General features: G+C 36.6%; 1 protein-coding gene across 2 annotated transcripts in view; it reads left to right on the top strand.

Moving 5' to 3' along the window:
- The first annotated feature begins 871 nt into the window (after positions 1-871).
- The window catches only part of BANK1 (B cell scaffold protein with ankyrin repeats 1), a 546413-nt gene continuing 537623 nt past the window's right edge, over positions 872-9661 (top strand). For both annotated transcript variants that reach the window (XM_084973318.1, XM_084973315.1), the window contains exon 1: positions 872-1230. The gene's annotated coding sequence lies outside the window, so the exon portion shown is untranslated. The remainder of the gene's footprint in view (positions 1231-9661) is intronic.

Here is a 9661-nt window from a genome sequence, read left to right as displayed (position 1 = left end):
CTTTTGGTATTCTCATCACACATATGTTACACCTTTTGTAGTTGCTCTAGTCCTTGGATATTCTGTATTTTCAGTCTTTGTTCTTTTTGTTTTTCAGTTTTTGAGGAATCTATTGATACATCCTCTAGCTCAGAGATTCTTTCCTTGGACATGTCTAGTTTACTAACCCACCAAGGCATTCTTAAATGCTATTGCAGTGGGTTTTTTTTGTTTGTTTCTTTTGTCTTTTCCAGGGCCACACCTGTGGCCTATGGAGGTTCCCAGGCTAGGGGTCTAATCAGAGCTGTAGCCGCTGGCCTACACCACAGCCACAGCAATGCGGGATCCGAGCCGTGTCTGCGACCTAGACCACAGCTCATGGCAAAGCCGGATCCTTAACCCAGTGAGCAAGGCCAGGGATTGAACTGGCAACTTCATGGGCCCTAGTTGGATTTGATAACCACTGAGCCATGACGGGAACTCCTCGCAGTGTTTTATCTTTAGCATTCATTTTTGGTTCTTTCTTAGGATTTCCATCTCTCTGTTTACATTGCATATCTGTTCTCTTTGCAGGCTTTATACCCTGTCTACATATAAAATACAGACTTTGCATATTCATCACAGTTGTTTAAATTCCTAGTCTAGTATTTCCAACAATCCTGCCATGTCCGAATCTGATGTTTGCTCTGTCTCTTCAAATTGTGTTTTTCTTCTTCCTCTTGTTGTGCCTTATATTTTTTTTCTTGATAGCTGGATACGCTATACCAGGTAAATAGGCCTTTAGTAATGTGTGAGGGAAGAGGAAGAGCTTCATAGTCCTGTGATTATGTCTCAGTCTCTTATTGAACCTTTGGCCTCTGGACTGTGACCTTTGCAAAAGCTTCCATTTTTTGTTTTTCCCCTCTCCCCTCAGGTGGGACAGATAGGCCAGAGTGGGCTGCACTTGGGTGGTTCCTTCCCTGGGTCAATTAGGCTCTGATGATACCGCAGCAGGTTAGGCTCGGGTTAATTAGTTTCCCCTGAGGGCAGGCCTTGTTAAGAAAAAATGCTCCAGAGTATTTCAAAATGGTTCCTTGCCTCCTCCCTCTCCTGGAAACCCAAGGGAATTTTTCTCTGGTTTTACTTAGGAGGTAAACGTCACACTGCCGTGGAGGCCCCCTTATGACTGGGTCCCCATGGAGCTCTGAGCTCTCAGAGTTCAGTTTCCTGCTTCTGGTTCGTGAGGCATTGCCCTGGAGTTTCTGCTGCCTGGTAAGCTGTGGCCGCCTGTAATTGGCTCAGTCTCTCTGGTGTTGGGGCCGCGGCTCTCCCTTGTCCTTCTCCCTCTACATCCAGAAGGAGTTGTTGATTTTTCTGTCTGTTCAGCGTTTCAGTTGTTGTTAGGATGGGGTGTCGTCCCTAAGTTCCTCTCTGATCCTTTCACACTTCACAAAAATTTCTTTTTCTTTTTTTCCATTTTATTGCTGATATGTCCCCCATTGAATATTATACAGTATTAGCTCTTATTTAATTCCAGTTGCATCTTCCTTTCTGTTGGTTTTGTTTGCTGTGCCCTTCCTGAATTTACCAGCTTATGTTCTGGGAACATATGTGCATTCGGTGTTTTAGTTGTAGAGTTTATTGTATCTATGAATTTAAGCTCTGTTATTGTATGTTTGAAGTTTATATGTTGTAGCTCATTTTTTGTTGATGTTTCTTGGATTCTGAAAGAGGTATTAAAATATACTCAGTAATCATTTTGTTCCTTTTTCCTTTCCTTGAAGCACAAAAGCTTATGGTTGTTTTGCCTTATTGTATTTATCATTTATCATTACAATATCACCCTTTTTCCAAGTAAATGCTTTTTTGATTTAACTCTGCTTAATGAAATAGTAAACTAGCTATCTGTGTTTCTTCTTCTTAGCATTTGTTTGAAATATCCTTGACTATACCTGTATTTTTAATCTTTCTCGATTCTTCTTTAGGCATGTTTCCTATCAATGGTAAATTGTTGAATTTTCTTCATTTGAAGCAAATTGAAAATCCTTGAAAGGACAACTCAGACTATTCAACTTAATTATGTTAACTGATCTGAATGGTTTTCTTTTTTCCATCTTATTTTATATATGAAATTAAGCAATTTTATTGCTTGAATCTCCTCTAGTTTCCTTATTTTTCATTTTTAAAGATTTTATTATAGTTATTTATGATGTTCTATCAATTGCTGCTCTACAGCAAAGTGACCCAGTTGTATGAATATATACATTCTTTTTCTCATATTATCTTCTATCACATCTGTCACAAGTAATTGGATATAGTTCCTACTGTATTTTTCATTTTTTAAAAAATTATATTTCACTTGACTTTTAGGAAGAGGTCAGAATGCACATTGGAAGAATTTGGTAACAACTGTGGCATGAATACTATTTCTGTGTACTGAAATTTATGGTAATTTTTACTTTAAAAATACATTTTCAATGAACTCTTTCAGATTTAAAATGATGTTTTATAATCACTGAAACAGATAACTCTATGTTTTCTTCTTTCTAAAGATCCAAGTATTCTTAATTCAGGGATATATTTTGCTTTGGCTCGATGATTCAGGCCATCTTCTCAACATGTTTCTTGATCCTGTAACTTAGCATTACACATTTCCTGAGTTTTTTCTCAGCTAGCTTTTCTCTTCTTGTCTTGTTATTATTCTTCACATATACTGTATTGGACATCTCTGTGTTAAAAATAGGAAACTGGTGTCTTATAGAGTATGTATATCCTATATATCTCTATATATTCTATATATCTGATCTAAAATGCTTTTTAGGACATAGTTTGTCCTTTGGTGAGGGACTTCCTGCAGTGCAAGTTTAGTCAAAAGTCTTGTGGGGTTGTGTTCTAGGTTAAATGTTGTTGATTTGACCTTGAGACTCGGAAGACTTAATGATGTTTGGCTAAGCTGATTAAAAGTGTAGAGTTCTAAGATATTTAATTCCATTTTAAACATATTTACTGTTATTATGCTTTGCTGACAACAAATTATATTATTGAGATATGAATGAATATTTTATTATATATTTTTATATTATTTATTTGTAAATATCTTCACTAGATATTATTTAAATATTGTTAAAAGTTTATTATTTAGATATTAATTTATTTAGATATTAATGTAGTTTGCCGTTATTTTGTCTCACCATTTGACATCATGATTCTCAGTCCTAAGCAGAAAAGAAATGTTCCAAAACTATATCAAAGAATTTGCCTGATGCGCAAACTGCTATTTCCCTGCTTCCTCAGTGTACATGGAGACGAGGGCAGCCCTTCTGCACCAGGAAGACTAATTGCAGCTGCTTGAAAACCACTCCTGTTTTGACTGCCTCCACCAAAATACCAGTTGCTTTCTCACTACTCATGCCAGAAAAAGTGGAAGTTGCATAAACAGATCATTTCTTTTCTTGGCTCGCTTTCACAGGGAAGTCTCAAATGGATGTGTCTGATTAGTGGCATCAAATATATATATATATATATATATATATATATATATATATATGACTGAATCCAAGCTTTAGGGGAGTCTGGGAATTTGAATTCTGATTCCATTGAAAGGAATTTCAACTCCTGTATCTTTCTTCTCTGTTCTAGGTGACTTTTTAAATTCTAGTTTAAATACGGTAACCCTGCATATCATTTTTGTGACAGCAGGTATTTACTTTCCGAGATTTCCATAGGCTAGCTTTTAGCAGTTACATTTCAACACCTTCGTAATAGGAAAATAGTCTATTTTTATTTTGAAGATATTATCTCTGTGTATTCTATATCTACTTATAGTTAACCCTTGAACAACTATGGGGGTTAGTCCACGTATAATTTGTGGACTCAATCAACCATGAATTGTGTAGTTCTGTAGTGTTTACCACTGAAAAATATCCCAGTGTAAGTTGACTCAAAGAGTTCAAACCCATGTTGTTTAGGGTCAACTGCATTTTAAAAATCCTTTTCAGATCATTTTATTATTTTCTGTTGGTGTGAATGCTTCTATTTGAGGGCTTTTCTGAGAGCTGCTTAAAGTGTTGGATTGACTTGTGTATGTTGTTTAAAAAAATTTTTTTTTTTTTTACTTCTGTTGTAGATGTGCTACTAGGACCTAATGATCTAGGGCTTCTTGGTCAATGGAATAATATGGTACTTTGTTTATCTGCGATCCACTCTCTTCACCAGAGAGAAGATTGTCTTCCTGTTCTAAACTGGTAGAAGCTGCTTTTCAGCTGTAGACATTCAAAAAATGATCTCTTTGTCATGAAGAGACACAAAGTTATCCTATACCTCTGATTTCTTATTTATATTCATTTCTAGTATTGTTATTAGAAAAGTGATTTCATGAGTAAGGTTATGTATTTCCTGAATGTAATACTTTTGTGGTTCCTATAGATGGCTGGCTCTTTCTACAGACTCACTCTCCTTGCAGTGACTAGACATGTTTATAGCTTGGTTATTGTTAAATGATTGCCGCATGATTACACATATAATGCCTACCCACTATGCAGTAATTAGCAAGAGTCATCAGTTTACCTGAAACCCAAATGGTAAAGCCTAGTATTACACCTTGTTGAAAGCAGTTTTTATCGTACCTCAATTATGGTGAAGATTTAGGGTGATATGGCTGGGAGTGTACTGACTCTGTTAATCCCCTCTCCTGGGCTTTCTGCAGCCTGACAGGGTCTTCTCTGAGCTGGTAGAACCCTAAGTCACTCACACTCACTCAGTATCTCCTAGCCTGACACTGTTGGTTATCCTTTTTTTATTTATTTATTTTTTTTTTTGGTCTTTTCTAGGGCCACATCTGTGACCTATGGAGGTTCCCAGGCTAGGGGTCTAATTGGAGCTGTAGCTGCCGGCCTATGCTATAGCCACAGCAACGCCAGATCTAAGCTGCATCTGCAGCCTACACCACAGCTCATGCCAAACTGAATCCTTAACCCACTGAGTGAGGCCAGGGATTGAACCTGCAACCTCATGGTTCCTAGTTGGATTTATTAACCACTGAGCCAGGATGGGAACTCCTATTGGTTATCCTTTACTTGAAAAGGATATACTTTCTTTTGTCTTGTTGTAGGAAATCTTTAATTTATGTAAGATGTATGAGCTGGAGAAGGTTTTTTCACAAAGACCCAGTCCTAGTCTTCCAAGGACTTGTAGCTTCTCCCTAGAGTGTGTAAGATGAAGGTAACTAACATAAGCATTGATGTGTCGCTGCTCTAGTGCCTGGTAAATCCCTGTTCGGAGTGAATGATTCATATTAAAGTATAAGGTTTTCACTTAACACAAAATTTAGAAAGTGAGAATACAAGAATAGGTAAATTCTCTGTGAATTTTGGCTGAGCTGGAATGCCTAAAACTTGTTTAGTGGCAAGTAGATGAGCATCATTATAACAGCATTATAAGAACAGAATATTCTTTTAGAGACTACTTAGACTTTGGTAATTGAATCTAGGGGCATTTGCAGGACACTGCCATTTTCTCATTTAATGGAATGATTTTGCAAGCACTGCATACTGTGTTTAGAAATAACAGTTTAAATTGAGATGGAAAGTAAACTGAATCTGATCAAAATAAAGTAATCCAATAAATAAATTTCTTCTGAAATTAGCATCCTAAAAGTTAAATGCCACCTAATTTATATGAAACCAAATTTCTCTTTTACAAAAAGAACATTGCCCACATTATTATATTATTAGGTAATTAATGTTAGTGACAGTTCACAAATTTTACTTGTTAGATTGCCCTTTTGTACAGATTTCTCACTTGAGTTGTCACTGTTAAGTACAATAGGGCCTTTGACTAACCTTTGCTTTTTCCATATAGTGAGTAATGAAGAAATTGGAATTTTTTGGCTCACATTTACACCCTACTACAAGTGTGTAATCATTAGGCATGAAGAGATGGGATTGTGTAAAAGGATGTACTAGTGCTTCGATTCTTCAAATGTCTACTCTTACCTCTTTAGCTATAGTTCACAGGCAAAAAAAATAAAAACAAAAAACCTTTCAATCCCTACTCCAAGCATGTTGATGTGCACACACAGAGAGTAATAAATAGTTGTTTTCCTAGTAGAGCTGGTAAGTGATCTGTAGGGGTTTGGTTAAAAACTATATGAAATGAGACTTGGAAATGATGACCTGAAAAATGAAAAACTCATTTTATATAAATGCATAAGGACACCTAAATATATCTACTTATTTGGAGATCTGTAAAGAAGTCTATTCTTATTTTTATCTTTTTTTTTTTTTTTTTGTCCTAGGAAAAAGCAGAGCGTGTTTGGCCTCGCTTGTTTGTAGTTGCTTCACGATCCTTCTTTATTCTCACTCTGTGCCTTCTGGGAAGGGAGAATGTTGTTAAATCTTTTTTTTTTTTTTTTTTTTTTTTCCTTATTTCCATCCCTAATTACTGTCTATTGTTTCTGTCCCAGTTGGGTTTAAGGGCAGGGTAGGCATAAAGGAGGTGGAACAGGTAGGTGGAGGGGAGCGGGAAAGATCTTATTTTGACTGTGTTCACAAAAGATGGCTCTGTGCTGTCTGATCCCAGCAGATGTTTTTTGTGAAGCATTTTTATGAGTTATGTGGAAGTCCTCCTTCCTCCATTTCTGGATATCTCTTACCTGAAACACCCTCAAATTTTACTATTTTATCTGGTTGCTTATTCCCTCTGCAGCTTCAAAGAGTTTTATCCAAAAAGCTTGCTCACAAATTCTTCACATAACCAGCCTCTTTCATCACATCGGTGTGGCTGACAAGTCCAAGAATCACGTAACTTTTTTTTTTTTTTTTTAGTTTAACTGCTTCATAAATTTGGCATTTTGTCTAACACTTCCTTTGGAAAACAACCTTTATTCTACTTTGCTGCTCCAGCTTAATCTTATGCTCCCCCTCATAAAAGTACATTTGAAAACCTATATTGAGAAAAAGCTCATTTTACAATTAGCACAGCTTTGAGCCCATGGGGCCTCATAATTTTATTGAAGATCATAAGGTTTCTTTCCTGTTCTATCTTGGGGCCTGCCAGAATCATAAAAAAAGTTCTACTTCCTGTTACCTAAAGAGTGATTTAGGTCTCAATTATGTTTACTTCATTCTTCATTACTTAATAATCCTCCCTTGAGGTGAGGGCTTGGGGGTGCACAGTGAAAAGGGGTTTAGGAGTTGCCATTTATTCCTATCTCACAGAGATATTTTAAACTATTAAGAACGAGAACATGCTCAGTTCTCTAATATGGTAATAGTTAATGGGTCCCTATAATTAAATAAAAAATATCAGCCATGAGTATATTTCCTTTAAACATGATTCACTTACAATTTGGCTGTTTTTCTTAGAACCCATTCCCTAGGTTGTTTCTCCCCCTCATATTTTTTTCATGTTCCCTGAGCAATTGTATCCCCAGAAGATCTTCGGTCATTCAGGCTTCTGGTCTACATTGCTTTTTGCCTCTTGAGAACATCAGACACTGACAAAAATGCAAGCCAACCATGGCTTTTAAAACTGCCTTTTGGTGTTAAAAAATGTCAAAGTGACTTTTCATTGTAAGATGAGAATGTTAAACATGAGATGTAGAAATAAAATTCTCACTGGACTGGTCTATGTACAGTTTTCTCGCTACGTCCCTATCTGAATGTTGATGTAAATGTATATGGAATCACTTATTCTTTTCTTTTTGGTTCAGGGTTATTTTATATTTATTCACCTGCTATTTTCAGTTTAGGGCATGAAAAGGACTATGTAAATTTTTAACATAGGATCAAGCTTGTTGTTTGCATAGGGATAGTTTCTACCAATTCTTTAGGCAAAGGCACTGTTGGTCAGCTTTTCCATTTGTAGCAACAATGGATTTATCTATGGAAAAAAAAAAAGACATTTTATTGGCCTTATACTACTTGAAGGTTTCCCCCGCCCCTGAATATTTTAACCCTTTCTGCTACTGAAGTATATTGTAGGGAATTTCTTCTTCCTCCCTTCCTTTTCCTCCTTCCTTCCTTGCTTGTTTTCCTTTACATATTTAGTTTTAAACTTCACCTTCAATCCTTGGTAACAATGTCTCAGTGTCCTTACATATAAAGTTAGATAATATGAAACCTAGACATAAGTCTGAAATGAACCGAGGCATGTGGAGGGCTTATGTGGTACAGTGCCTCACTTTACCTAATTTGACAAAGTTATGTGGAAAATTGGGAATGCCATCAGAAACATTGGGTATGATTGGTCTCAATTTAGTTTTATTTTTATAAGCGTTTTCCTTACCTTTTGGGGCAGGCAGTGTAATAACTTTCAATTAAGCTCTTCCTTAGTATTTCTTTTTGTGTGGTGGGTAGGGTCTGACTTCTTGATGGGGACCCTGACCAGTCTGCCCAGCCTCTGTAATTACTGCTCACTGAGTACCCTCCTCTAGTGTCTGCTCCAATTTGGACAAACTTCCAGGAATCATAATTGGAGCATCAGCTTGGTGAGATGGATGGAGACCATTCAATGACTCCAACCGCAATTTTCTCACAGTAGATATCACCTGTGGTTCAGATCGGATGCAAGTTTACAGGTCACTTGTTCAATTAAAAAAAAAAAAAAGCTTAAAAAAAAGCTTAAAGTTGCTAGCATTTGAATTATAAGGAAGATCAAAGAGAATAAACTGAAAAACACAAATTATCTACCTAGATTTAACACATGTCAAGATTTGGCCATACATATTTCAGATGCTTAAAAAGACTGTTAAAAGTTCAAATGAGGGAGTTTCCTTGTGGCACAGTGGGTTAAGGATCTGGTATAGCTCATGGCACAGGTTTGATCCCAGCCCGGGAACTTCCGTATGCCATGGGTGCAGCCAAAAAAAAAAAATACATATATACAAATGAAATTCCTCCCTTCCTATCCTGTCCTCTACTTTTTTTTAACCTAGAAGAAACTTCTCTTCTGAACTTAGTATATATCTATGTATTTATGTTTTATGATTTACCATAAACTTATACTATCCCATGCTTCTAAATTTTGCGTGTGTGATATCATATTGTATGTCTGAATTACGCTTCTGTCGTTCATTGGTCACATTTGTGCTTAAAGATATATTTAGGTTTAGGTTATTTATTTTACTGTGTTTATAGCAATAGACTCATCCTATATGTGTGGGTGTGTTGGGGGCATTTTCTTTCTAACTTTTCTTCATGGCAAATAATCCCGGGAGGAGTGTCTTCACATATGCACGTTTTCTCGGTCTCTGTGCAAGAATGTACATCCTGCAGTGGAATTGCTGTGTCGTGGGGTGTGAGGACAAAGATTTCTTTCGGTCAACCTGGGCTGCCAGGCTTGGTGCCATTCCACACAAAAAGAGAAATCATTTGGGGTAGGGTGTACCTGGCCGGATTTCCTGGGCCGACAGCATAGCACGAACCCCGTCCTGGGTCATCACTTCCATAACGCATTCTTTTCTAAAGTGCCCTGACATTATTAACATCCTGCATGATTAATTTACTTTGTAAGGGTTTATATGTCTCAACTGAAAATAATTCCATGAGATTAAAAATACTGTTACCCAGGAGGCTTTGAGAAGATAAAACATAATCTCTCATTTCCTTTGAGATTAGAAACCAGGTTGTTGTCTGAGTAATGAATTTTGCTAAAGTCATGAAAACAGGTCCTAAAAATAGACAAAAAAATACAGTTTATTGGG

The sequence above is a fragment of the Sus scrofa genome, chromosome 8, assembly GCF_054392235.1.
Source record: "Sus scrofa isolate SSC_HxYL_T2T_F1_AM1 chromosome 8, Sscrofa_HxYL_maternal_Yorkshire_Landrace_v2.0, whole genome shotgun sequence".
Lineage (NCBI taxonomy): Eukaryota > Metazoa > Chordata > Mammalia > Artiodactyla > Suidae > Sus > Sus scrofa.
Note: the sequence above shows the minus strand (reverse complement) of the source record. Positions and strands in the feature narration are given on the sequence as shown.